Source organism: Lampetra fluviatilis, chromosome 7 (assembly GCF_964198595.1).
Source record: "Lampetra fluviatilis chromosome 7, kcLamFluv1.1, whole genome shotgun sequence".
NCBI classification, from domain to species: Eukaryota; Metazoa; Chordata; class Hyperoartia; order Petromyzontiformes; family Petromyzontidae; genus Lampetra; species Lampetra fluviatilis.
The window spans coordinates 11,143,241-11,156,309 of record NC_136281.1 but is presented as its reverse complement, the minus strand read 5'-3'; the positions used below and the strand labels follow the sequence as shown (position 1 = coordinate 11,156,309).

The 13,069-nt window shown below is 53.4% G+C and overlaps 1 long non-coding RNA gene across 1 annotated transcript; it reads right to left on the bottom strand.

The window, feature by feature from the left end:
• Positions 1–2,816: 2,816 nt before the first annotated feature.
• LOC144933281 (uncharacterized) lies at positions 2,817–12,500 on the bottom strand. Its single transcript, XR_013637003.1, has 3 exons — positions 12,438–12,500; positions 3,054–3,073; positions 2,817–2,829 (listed from the first exon to the last, which is right to left on the bottom strand). It is a non-coding gene; the product is annotated as an uncharacterized LOC144933281 (long non-coding RNA).
• Between the last annotated feature and the right edge of the window lie 569 nt (positions 12,501–13,069).

Sequence of the window (13,069 nt, the reverse complement as noted above, 5' to 3'; positions counted from 1 at the left end):
TCTACGACAGAGAGAGAGAGAGAGAGCGCGCGCCAGGGGGCTGGGAGGGGTGAGGGTGGCAGGGGGTGATTGGAGAGTTGCGCCGGGATTGTGTGAGCGGATCAAACACTTTTGTCGAGGAGCCCTACACGAGATGAAGCGTTCCGCCGCTAATTCCGCACACGTGTGGAGATGGCGCGGCGCGCGTTCTGGGGGTGCGCGTTTGGCTGCTGCCTGGCCTAGCCGATGGGGGGGGGGGGGGCGGGCTGGGGGATCGGCGTCACGTGGTGTAAGTGGAGCAGGGGGCCCTGAAAGTCTGCAACTCACCCCGTGGCCCCACGCGTTTACGCTGCTTAAACAGGCGAGGGGGTTCAGCGACGATGTTGGTTTGCGACGGCGTCGTGCTGAGCGTTGGGGTGAATTGCCCCCCAACCCGCGCGCCTTTCACGGAGTCTGCGCCAGCGAGTTGAATGTTTACTGGTCGGGTCAAAGATTTAGACACTAGAGGTCATTTTACTTTTAATGGTAATCATCCAGTGAACTGAAATTGTCTCGTTGTAACACAGGGTCGCCCTGGTAAAAGAGGCATCGGTGAGCCACCCGTCTCAATGAGTCAATCGCATCTCCTGGTTCTTGACTTAAAGCTTTCGTGACTGCAGGGATTCATACTCTTTGGGTCTTTCGGTAAAGTGACTTTACCGAAAGATCCAAATAGTGATTCCGGCAGTCACGAAAGCTTCGAATCTAGTTTGAGACTGACTGAGTTCCAATTGCAATTACATCAGCATTGTTGTTGTTTAATATCACGAAGACAATTACATTGTGATTGCGACTCTCTACGGATCACGCCAGGCCACGCACGACGCGTATACTGGGGGGGGGGCTGATGCATGTGGACGTGCATCTGTGTGTACGTTGGACTTCTTTCGCACCGTACCCAGCCAACCCGTGTGAACATCGGAGTTGAGACAGCGGCCCAGCGCTTGTTGCAAAGGTTCACGGTTCAAATCTAGCGGCCCGCCCTGATTAATAATGCGGTGTGGTATTAGCCGTTAAATACGATGCGCCGTCTGCTTCACAGTGGGCTTTAAACATCCCGTGAAACATCTCATTCGTAGGAGCACATGTAAAACTAATTTCTTTAGAACTGCTTGCTGTTGTGTTTAGTTTGTTGTCCTTCCCCCGTATTTACGGATCGTGCCATTGCGTCGTCACACGCTGTGCGGTCCGTTCTGGATTGACTACAGCTGCTGGAAAGTTTTGGATTTTCCTTTTATGCATCAGGTGTGTCCGCACCTCCTGCCATGGTTTGTGCGGATGCGATGTCGGGTGCACCACGAATATCTTCGTCGAATGCCCGCACCTCCCATGAGCACGGTTGGCTACGCACGGTGCGAAAGAAGTTCAACGCACGCACGCGCGAGCTCAGGCCGCCGTGTGCCCGCGTCGTGTTTGCCGGCTCGCCAAATATGAAACTCACCAGCAAATGACTCGATTGGATGTTACACAGCAATCATCGCCCTGCGAACACGTGCCAGGGCCCTCCTGCTCCACAGAGCGAGGAGGCTCGGCGAGGCTGTCCTCGGTTGACAAAGCATCGTGACAAAAAACTACAAACAACGACACCCCCCGCACCATTCGCAGCGGTGCTTGCAACTGGCAATACCTGGGGGCCGGCGATGGTGGCCGTGATTGCATCGATAACGGCAGCGGTGATGTCACCGCCGACTGTAAAGGGAATCGCGGCGATGCGAAGATGTTGACACCGATAGAATCATAATAGGAGCGAGTTAACACGACGGTGGCGGCAATGATGCTGATGTTGACGTGCGTAGCGATGATGCTGGCGGCGGCTGGGGGTAGTGGCAGGCGCAGTGATAATGGGGGGGGAGGGGGGGGGCGATGACAGTCGTTGGGGAATTATCCACCAGGTGACCCACCGTGCCGAGGCCTATTTGCGACGGGTGACCTTTTCGAAAATGGCAGAGTGTGTCGCAACGGCTTTACCAACAGCGAATACGTACGGAGTGTATTGTAACAAACTCCATTAAGTCATGGCCGGTATTCGAGATGATTCAATGTAACGTGCCTTCAATTGTTAGCAGATGATGCTTAAAACATGAGCTCATGTACGTGCGAGAGGAACGCAGCATTCCGATCTTACGAGTTGGCACAATTATTTTATAGCGATTGAAAGGGGGGCGGGTGGTGGGGGGGGGGTGATCGAAATTAAATGAACTTCGTATTAAAATTGACCTCGGCTCGACATTAATAGTAATAATTACTTAATCAGAAAGCGAAACCGAGTTGAGGAAGGGCCAGAATTTGGGATGTTTGGCCCACGCCTGTTACCATTGTGTGTTTTCTTAGGAAAGCGAAGAGCACGAAGGAAGTCCATGCGGAACAGGGAGAGAAGATGCGAACTCCACTCAGTTGAACACTTAGTAGGCTTTCGCGACCAATATCATCCATAATAGAGGGGGGGGGGGGTTTGGGTTTGATCCCTTAAATATATAAATGTGTCGTTAAACCCGCCACCACCCGACACAGCCAACTAGTAAGGGTTGTCACGTAAACAGAACGTGCCAATTCGTCACTAGTACAGCACACCGGTGTGTTGGAGAGCCAAGCCACAACATTTACAATCTGAGTACGACGTTTCGCCAGTAATTACAACTAGCTTCATCAGGCGACAGCCAGATTTGTGGAGAAGTCTACCTGTTTCAGATTGTAAATGTTTGTTGACGTTCGCTTCGCAGTTGCATTTTGTCTTCATGTCATTGCTTTTCTCACGTTCGGTGGCCCAGGTCACTCTTGGGCATGACACGTCCTAGTCCCTCGGGTTCTCACCTGGTGCAACAAAATAGACTTGAAACCGGAACAAAATTTCGTGTCAGCTCAGTCATCAATAACTGCACACACCCAAAAAAAAATCCACATTTTAATGTAGTTTTTGATCACTTTGATAACAGCTCCGAGTATGAACAATGCCAGATTGATTGCCATGCGGTGATCACGCGCTTCTCTGCTCTCCTAGCGTGTTGTTGTACTGTTTGTTGTTGTAACGTTCTTACCCCGTGCCCTGACTTGACATCTGTAAAACAAAATAGTTCATCGGATTCCTCCAGTTTAAATCAATATTCTGATTCAATAGAGAACCCCGATGTAGCGATTCATAAGTAAACATAATTTTCCAGAGCCGTACGCTGACAATCTGGCACAGGGTGATATGCTGCGAGCTGTGAGAGCTCCTCGTAGACCGGCTCGTGAGATGGTGCCGATTGCACAATCGGCATAGGAGTTGGGCGAGAAAATATCAAAATGAACAGGATTGTGTGTGACCACAAAGCAGACTGACAATGCTTGCGCGGGCGATGACGCCAAATATTGGGAGGCTTTCGTACAACGGTGGATAAAGAATGGTGGATGATTGAGGTAGGGGGGGAGGCGGTGAACTACACACGAATACAATGAGGTCAGGTTCGGGGTCACGGTTGAAGCCTATCTCCACGATCTGGATTGCGATGCAAATGTAACCTTTGTGCTCGACGCTGAACAGCTATGGAACGCGACTAACTTCGCTTCCCCCTTTCTTTGTTGCACCGGCGGCTGCTGCCGCTGCTGCTGCTGCTGTTGTTGTCGCTGTTGTTGTTGTCGCTGTTGTCATTTATTCGAGGGCGTAAGACGTGCGTCGTCCGTCCGAAGTTTGTCCGCGCCCACTCTGCGTAAAGTTGCAACATGAAACGAACGCTCACGCGTGACATTACCGCGGTTTATCTCGCTCTTCAACACCCCCCCCCCCCTTCTGACCTGCGTGTGCCTTCAAGTGCCTCGTAGGCTGCCGTCTGACGGGTGGCTTTGCGGAATGCAGATAACGTCCCAGTGCGGGGGGCGGGGGGGCTGGGGAACGCCGTGAGCTCGTGTGGTGACCCCGTGGGTTCCAAGACCTTTGCAAATGTCAGCAGCCCACAGCTACACGTGCTGCCGTTGCCGCTGGTGGCATGCGCAGCAGCGTGATGCAGCCTGGGCACGCCGCCGAGCCGATTGTCGGACGAAGCGTCGGGGTCGATTTCTGCATCTTGCCCCTGCCGCGTGTGATCGGACGACGCAACAAAGAGATGTGCGATGCGCACGCCGTACACGGGGCTCCCTGCACGAACGGCACGTCTCGGTGCGTGGTGTTTCATAATCCGTGCGCGTTCCGGCCTGCACTCATGCTTGTGTCCCGTGATGGGGGTTTTTTTCTGGTCATTTTACAGATTAGAATTATATTTTCTTCTGTGCTGACCCAACTGGGTTATTGTTGTTGTGTTGTTGTTGTTGCTGTTGTTTCACGGAGCGAATCGCGCTTAGGCGTTCCACCTCAAGTGGCCAATGCTCTTCTGCACAATTTGCCAACACTCGCTGCCACGTGGAAGACGGACTTTATTTCTCTGATTTACCAAGGAAAGCCTCACTGAGTCTCGTGACTCCGTTTCAGCAGGGCCCTACCTCGTTTTTATATTTTTGCAAAATGTTTATGGTTAATGCCATACACACCGCGGTATTAACCAGGGCGGCCGCTGGGAATTGAACCGCGCAGCTACCGCTTGGGGCCACGTTGCCGCCATACGATGGCCTCCTTCACGCGCACGTGCCGAGCACGGTACGTCGAGTGGAAGGCGCACGGGGGGTGTCCTCTACGCCGCCTCCTTCCCGTGCCTGTCCCTCCACGTGTCAGTGTACACGTTCCATCGGGCACGCAGCTTTCCGGGAGAGAGATTGGTTTTTGTTGTTGTTGTTCTTCGACAGCATTGGTAATAGTCGAAACTGTTAGGGTCACGGCAGAGCACAAAGGGAGCCAAAACCTTTGGCGCCTTCCGTGTGTGCGCGTGTGTGTGCGTCTGTCTGTGTGTGTGTCTGTCTGTGTGTGTGTGTGCGTGTCGTCTGTGTGTGTGTAGTGGTTTAGCGCTACGCTGCTCTACAAATCAAGGCGACCCCAGATCCATTCCCGCTCACGGCCAACACCACCGGTGACGAGTATCTGCACCGGTCCTGGGCCTCCCCTAGGTCAACTCAGCCTCAAATGAGTACCTGGGGCGGTGTGTAAACTTCGACACCGAGAGAGACAAAGGCGGCCAGGCGTGGTGCTGGGGCCACCCGCCCCCCCCCCCTTGTACCAAGCCGACCTTCATAAATGCCGCTCGCTAACCACAATTGCCCCAACACTCTACGGGGTATGGAGCCATCCATTCAGTGCGCACGCATGGAGTGGGGAATGGGGGGGGTTAACCCAAATGTGTGCGCGTGCATATGGGGGGTCTACTGACAACGTACGCATAGGAAACTGGGGGGGGGGGGGGGTGAAGCCTCGATAATAATGTGTCTACATTGGCCTTCAAATTAGTCAGATAGTCCGGCGGTGGACTATCTGTTTGCTTAAACACGTCAATATTATTAATCCTTGATCGTTTCTGCGTGGATTAAATATCGGACGTTCTATAGGATTCGGGGGGGGGTGCGTCAGGCGTACATACGCAGGTGGGGGGGGGGGTGTAAAAAGTACAAGGAGGGGGAAGGGGGTCAAGTTTTCACAGATTTTTGCGTACCTACTAAATGGATGGCCCCTATCTTTGCGCGTGCGTGTGTGCGCGTGTGTGTGATTGTGCGTGTGCATGTGTGTGCGTGTGTGTGCGTGCGTGTGTAAGTGTGTGTGTGCGTGCGTGTGTAAGTGTGTGTGTGCGTGTGTAAGTGTGTGTGTGCGTGTGTGTGCGTGCGTGTGCGTGCGTGTGTACGTGTGTGTGCGTGTGTGTGTGTGTGCGTGTGTGTGTGTGCGTGTGTACGTGTGTGTCACCCGGGCGTGAGGAGGGACCGACTTTTTCGCGAGAGAGAGAGAAACACCCCCAAAACGACACGAAAACAACCACTTAGAGTGCCCTTAATTCTAGATTTGAAGCTTTCGTGACTGCAAGGATTCATATTCTTAGGTTTTTTCGGTAAAGTCACGTAGGTAAAACATCAAAATTAATAAAAAATAAAATAAAGATCACGACGTTTCGGAGGCAACACAAGTCTCCGTCATCAGGTGGGACCGTCACAGCCAGATTAGCTGCATCACTTGATGCAGCTAATCTGGCCAGATTAGCTGCATCACTTGACTTGTGTTGCCTCCGAAACGTCGTGATCTTTATTTTATTTTATTTGTATTAATTTTGATGTTTTACCTACGTGACTTTACCGAAAAAACCTAAGAATAAGAATATAAATTAGAGTGCTCTCTCCCTCCATCTCTCCATCTCCCCCTCTCTCGCTCACGCCGCAAAGGGCTGTCCGGGCTGGCGCGTCGCTCAGGGAGTTGGGCACGAGAGAGGCTCCCTGGCGAGTCGCGCTTTCAATGGGGGGGGGGGCGGTGCACCATTTGATCTCAGAATGTTGCGGTGGTGGTGGTTGTCGGTGGTGGATGTTGGTGGTCGTGGTGGTTACGGTGGTGGTTATGGCTGCTGTGGTGGTTGGTGGTAGTGGTCGGCGATTGCGGTCGTTGTGGTTGTGGTGGTGGCGGTCGTGGTGGTTGTGGTGGTGGCCGTCGTGGTGGTTGTGGTGGTGGCCGTCGTGGTGGTTGTGGTGGTGGCGGTCGTGGTGGTTGTGGTGGTGTTCCTGGGGGCAGCTGCGGCAAGCTGAGAGCGGTGTAGCAGCTGTCGCTAAGACCCGCGGGACGTGCGGCCACTGCTGACAGACGCGAACCACCGGGGCTGCGTGTCTGTGTGCTAGAGAGAGGGGGGGCTGCGTGTCTGTGTGATAGAGAAGGGGGGGGGGGCTGCGTGTCTGTGTGCTAGAGAGAGGGGGGGGCTGGGTGTCTGTGTGCTAGAGAGAAGGTGGGGGTGGGGGTGGGTGTATGTGTGAGAGTCTCTGTGTGAGTCTGGGTGAGAGTGTGCCCGTGAGAGTGAGTGAGTGGAGTGAGTGAGTGAGTGGAGTGAGTGGGTGAGTGAGCGAGTGAGCGAGTGAGTGAGTGAGTGAGTGGAGTGAGTGAGTGAGTGAGTGGAGTGGGTGAGTGAGTGGAGTGAGTGAGTGAGTGGAGTGAGTGGGTGAGTGAGTGGAGTGAGTGAGTGAGTGGAGTGAGTGAGTGGAATGAGTGGAGTGGGTGAGTGAGTGGAGTGAGTGGAGTGAGTGGGTGGGTAAGTGAGCGAGTGAGTGAGTGGAGTGAGTGAGTGGAGTGAGTGAGTGGAGTGAGTGAGTGGAGTGAGTGGAGTGGGTGAGTGGAGTGAGTGCGTGAGTGGAGTGAGTGAAGTGAGTGGAGTGAGTGAGTGGAATGAGTGGAGTGGGTGAGTGAGTGGAGTGAGTGGAGTGAGTGGGTGGGTAAGTGAGCGAGTGAGTGAGTGGAGTGAGTGAGTGAGTGGAGTGAGTGAGTGGGTGAGTGAACGAGTAAGTGAGTGGAGTGAGTGGAGTGAGTGGAGTGAGTGGAGTGAGTGAGTGGAGTGAGTGAGTGGAGTGAGTGGAGTGGGTGAGTGGAGTGAGTGCGTGAGTGGAGTGAGTGAAGTGAGTGGAGTGAGTGAGTGGAATGAGTGGAGTGGGTGAGTGAGTAGAGTGAGTGGAGTGAGTGGGTGGGTAAGTGAGCGAGTGAGTGAGTGGAGTGAGTGAGTGGAGTGAGTGAGTGGGTGAGTGAGCGAGTAAGTGAGTGGAGTGAGTGGAGTGAGTGAGTGAGTGAGTGGAGTGAGTGAGTGGAGTGAGTGGAGTGGGTGAGTGGAGTGAGTGCGTGAGTGGAGTGAGTGCGTGAGTGGAGTGAGTGGAGTGAGTGAGTGGAGTGAGTGAGTGGAGTGAGTGGAGTGGGTGAGTGGAGTGAGTGAGTGGAGTGAGTGGAGTGGGTGAGTGGAGTGAGTGCGTGAGTGGAGTGAGTGGAGTGGGTGAGTGGAGTGAGTGCGTGAGTGGAGTGAGTGGAGTGGGTGAGTGGAGTGAGTGCGTGAGTGGAGTGAGTGAGTGGAGTGAGTGAGTGGAGTGAGTGAGTGGAGTGGGTGAGTGGAGTGAGTGCGTGAGTGGAGTGAGTGGAGTGGGTGAGTGGAGTGAGTGCGTGAGTGGAGTGAGTGGAGTGGGTGAGTGGAGTGAGTGCGTGAGTGGAGTGAGTGAGTGGAGTGAGTGAGTGGAGTGAGTGAGTGGAGTGAGTGAGTGGAGTGAGTGAGTTAGTGGAGTGAGTGAGTGAGTGGAGTGAGTGGAGTGGGTGAGTGGAGTGAGTGAGTGGAGTGAGTGCGTGAGTGGAGTGAGTGGAGTGGGTGAGTGGAGTGAGTGCGTGAGTGGAGTGAGTGAGTGGAGTGAGTGAGTGGAGTGAGTGAGTGGAGTGGGTGAGTGGAGTGAGTGCGTGAGTGGAGTGAGTGAGTGGAGTGAGTGAGTGAGTGGAGTGAGTGAGTGGAGTGAGTGAGTGGAGTGAGTGGAGTGGGTGAGTGGAGTGAGTGCGTGAGTGGAGTGAGTGCGTGAGTGGAGTGAGTGGAGTGGGTGAGTGGAGTGAGTGGAGTGAGTGAGTGGAGTGAGTGAGTGGCGGTGTGGCCGTCAGCCCGCTGCACCACTAACCCGACCAGCCGAGTTCGATTCCCCGCTCACGGCCAACACCGGTGACGATTATCGGAATGAACCGTTCATGGGCCTCCCCTGGGTCGACTCAGCCTCAATTGAGTACCCGGTGTAGTGTGTAAACATCACCGCTGGGGAGACGGAGACGGCCGGATGTGGTGTTAGCCACCCGTGCCGGCATTCGTAGGTGCTGCCCACTAACAGCGCTTGCCCCAACAGCCTGTGTGGCTCAAGATTCCTTCTCCGCTCCCGCCGACACGAAACTCCTCGTGTCTCGACCCCTTCTGTACCCGCGAGCTCTGTCAACCCGCACTCCCGTGGTTGTGTTCGCGGTTGCTTTTCGAAACGTATCACAGAATCCTCAACGGCCCCGCGGATCGGAAGGTGGCCACGGAAACCTCGGGTCGGGAACCGCACCGCCGGTCAGCGCGGTTGGCCACGTACGGTGCGAAAGAAGTTCAACAGAGTACATGATGGGGCCGCGTTGAGAATGACATGTTTCGAATTCCCATCAGGCCCCATGCTGGAGAGTGCAGTATTCCGCTCTTTTTCCCCCACCCTATCTGGCCTCTATGTATGTGCCATAGAGAAGGGCCAATGCCCGTTTCGTCACCTATGATGTATTTTTACGATTTAAGGCCACGGTGTCATTGACGAATGCGTTGAACGTCCTATGGGTGCGTGTTTTTTTTTGAACCGACAGTGCAATAGCGTTCCTACTTGGTCTCATACCCACCGGTCAGTTGGCTCAGCGGTCGCGAGTTCAGATCCTGGTTGGGGGGAGGGGGGTTTAATCGGCCCCTCATCCCTCTCTCCGGAGTAGGTTAAATCATACTCTTAGGTTTTGTCGGTAAAGTCACGTAGGTAAAAAATAAAAAAATAATTAATAGAAGTAATAATAGAAATAAAATCCGTTTCAGCCCCACTCTGTGGGCACAACAGCAGGAGCCTCTCTATGGAGACCCCCCCTCCCCTATCCCTCCCCACCCCCTCCATAGAAATGTGGAATTTCCACCACTGGCTTAGGGCTGTAAAGAGGTGATGAGCACCGTCTCACCGCTCGTTTGAGCAGCCAGGAGATCGCTTTTTTGATTTTTGGCTTGGTCCGAAAGCCACCCCCTCCCGACCTCCCTCCTGCAGCCCCCCCCCAACCCCCCCCCCCCTCCCGGCACCGGGAGGAGAATCCTGGGGCCCTTATCCGAGCTGGCATCTTTTACAAGGGTTATGAATTTTACGGGGCATGACTATCCGTCAGCATTACTCCGTCCAGAGCACATACCCCATCGGCTTGGCCATTAGTCGTGACAAATTGTAAATGCTGTTACCGCTCACCTTTTTAACTCCACTCCTATAATTTATCCGAGCAGACTGTGAGTAAGGACCTGTGACTTTCACAAGCCGTGATGACTTACTGTTGAATCTGCGCATGTGGGTGTGTGTGTGTGTGTGTGGTGAGCGGTGGCGCAGTGGTTAGCGCACTGTGCTACGAAACCAGTGACCCGAGTTTGGTCCCCACTCACGACCAATACAAGTGGAGACTCGGCTTCACTTGAGGACCTGGTGCGGTGTATACACATCGTAGGCGGCCATGCTCGCCAACAGCACTTTCCCCAACAGTCTGTTAAAGGCTACACGGGGGATCCTTGTCTTTGTGTGTACATGTGCACTATAAACAATGGGCTCATGAGTTATAGTCCGACCACAAGTGACAAGTTGGGGTCAATTGCAATATATCCGTTTGGGGGACTCTACAGGGTAAAGCCGAGCAGATTGAGTGTCCCTACTTATTATAATTGGCATGAGACAATTATGTCCAGTATCGGGATGGCCCAGGGCATAACTTATGAGGAATATTATTTGGGTCTTTCGGTAAAGTCACGTAGATAGGTTCATAGAAAATAACAAAAAACTGCGACGTTTCGATCGCAACACAAGCGGCCGTCATCAGGAAAAGGGGTGACGACCGCTGCTTGTGTTGCGATCGAAACGTCGTAGTTTTTTGCTATTTTCTTCGAATCCATCTACGTGACTTTACCGAAAGACCCAAAGAATATGAATTCCTGCAGTCACGAAAGCTTTAATTGAATATTTTGTTGGGAATACCAGGGTGACCCAAAAAAAACGGGCCCCGTGTACACTTTATGTGATATCTCCTTTATTTATTCACCGATTGCCCTTATTTTACAGGACATGGCAGAATCAACGACCGTGAGTACACCAAGACCCCAGTGGGAGCTGGGACAAAGAATACACTGTGTTAAATTTTACTACAAGACAGGCTCGTTTAAGAAAACCCAGGACAGTTTCATGCGTCAGTTCGAATGTGAAAAGGCTCCATCCAAAAGCAGAATTCAGAACTGGGTGGCCCACTTCGAGAAGTATGGGACCGTGGAGAACCTCAACGCTGCCAGTGAGAACCGTCCAAGCCACTCGGGACGTCCCAAGAAGCGAACAGCCGAGCTGGTCGAAAGTGTGAGAGAGTCTCTCCAGCAGAGTCCGAAACGCTCTGTGCGTAAGCGAAGTCAGTCCCTCGGTATGTCCCGTGAGACTTGCAGGAGAGTGCTGGTGAACGATATCAGGGCTTACCCATACAAAATACAGACGCTGCAGACCCTTACAGCCTCAGACAAGAAGCAGAGGAGCGCTATGGCAGTCAAGATGCTCGAGAAGATCGAGGAGACACCAAGTTTCCTTAACCTCCTTTGGACCTCAGATGAAGCCCACTTCCATCTTGACGGAAAGGCGAACTCCAAGACAAATGTCTTCTGGGGGTCCTCCAGACCCAATGAAGTAGCCACCAAGCCCTTGCACTCTCCTAAGTGCACGGTGTGGGCTGCAATCTCGGCCAGAGGCATCATCGGACCAATCTTCATCGAAGAATCTGGCGCAGCAGTGACAGTCACCAAGGAGCGGTATGTGGAGGTCCTCAAAACCTTCAAGAGTGAGCTCCAGACCCTCTACCCGTCGCTCATGAGCAAGTTCTGGTTCCAGCAAAACGGAGCAAGTTCTCACACCTCAAACCTGTCCCGAGATTGGCTGAAAGAGAACTTCGGAGGCCGAGTGATCAGTCTCAAGACTGATTTTGAGTGGGCACCCCATAGCCCGGACCTAAGCCCCCCAGATTTTTTTCTTTGGGGCTATCTTAAGGACAGAGTCTACGCAGGGAAACCCAGAACCATCACGGAACTCAAGGAAACCATCAGGGAGGAGATGAGAGCCATTACCAATTCAGTCTGTAAGAACGTCATGGACAACTTCGTGCTGCGCCTCAAGAAATGCACGGAGCTAAATGGAGGCCATCTAGAGCACATGCTGTAGAACGGAGAAAAAAAGGCCAAAGACCCTAGTGTTTTGATTTGATGTTTTGAATATAATAAACTAGTTATGACCAAAGTTTCATTTCATTCGGACAAAACACTAAGAAACGGGGCCTAATTAGAGTTGGGGCCCGTTTTTTTTGGGTCACCCTGTATTTTACGTGGCGGCCCCCGGCAGTATTTTCGGGGGGGAGGAGGAGGAGGAGGAGGGGGGGGGGCAGGCGAGTGTCAATGAAGCCGTGGCCGAGCCAGGCTCACTCCGTGCTCCACGCGGAGCCTTCGCGCAAGTCGATGTCCCTGCCCCGCTGGAGGGGGACATCTCCGCGGCCCTGAGCCACGGGGCGAACCCTCCACACCCTCGTGGGCTGCGTCGGTGCGTCTTTGGCCGTCCTTGCTGACAACTCGTTCGCGTCGTCGTCGTCGTCCGTGAAGACCATCTCACTTGGCGGTGCCCGCCTGCGGCAAGCGGAACTTCAGCGGTTCCAATTTGCAATTTGTCTATGCGGCTAATAGTCAATGAGGCAATGGCCATGTAAAATGGGTGCACTATCAAGTGATTTATTTGTATGCACTCAGGCTCGTCGTTCCCTCTAGGGATTTACTCACCTGCTTCGTGGGGAAGACCAGCGCAGTTGTCCAATGGGATGACCCGCTCCGGTTATAGGAACGGGGAATATCCCACCACGGTCTCAGGGCTGTTGACGGGAGATGAGCAACACAATTTCAAGGCTCGTTTGAGCAAGAGCCCACTACGGTTTTCGACTCTGTATCAAGGGGATAAATGAATGGGTGCGACCAAAAAAGTGTTCCGACGTTTGTTGTAACCAGTGTCTCCTGAGACACGCGGGTGGTGATGATTGTTCGTGACTGCTGGGACTGGGCCCTGCTCCCCCCCCCCCCCCCCCGTGAGCCCATTTCGACGAGGCAGGCCGGTAACCTCGAGCACAAACAGAATATTCATGCCAATTAAAGACCCCCCCCCGCCGTGAACCCAAGCAGCCACAGGAGTAGCCCTTGTAGCCCAGACTGCCAGTGTCAATGTTTAAAATCCACCAAATGTGAAAATTACCAGCGAATAAATGTTTAAGGTAATTTACGAGCGTCTGCGTATAAACACGAGCGCGCTAACAGCCCTCACTCTAACAGCCGCCGCGCGCAGTCTGTAAACAGACCTCATCTCTTAACAGCTTTTGCCTATGTCTCGCCCGCCATAACTCACCCACATTGCCTCAATTCGC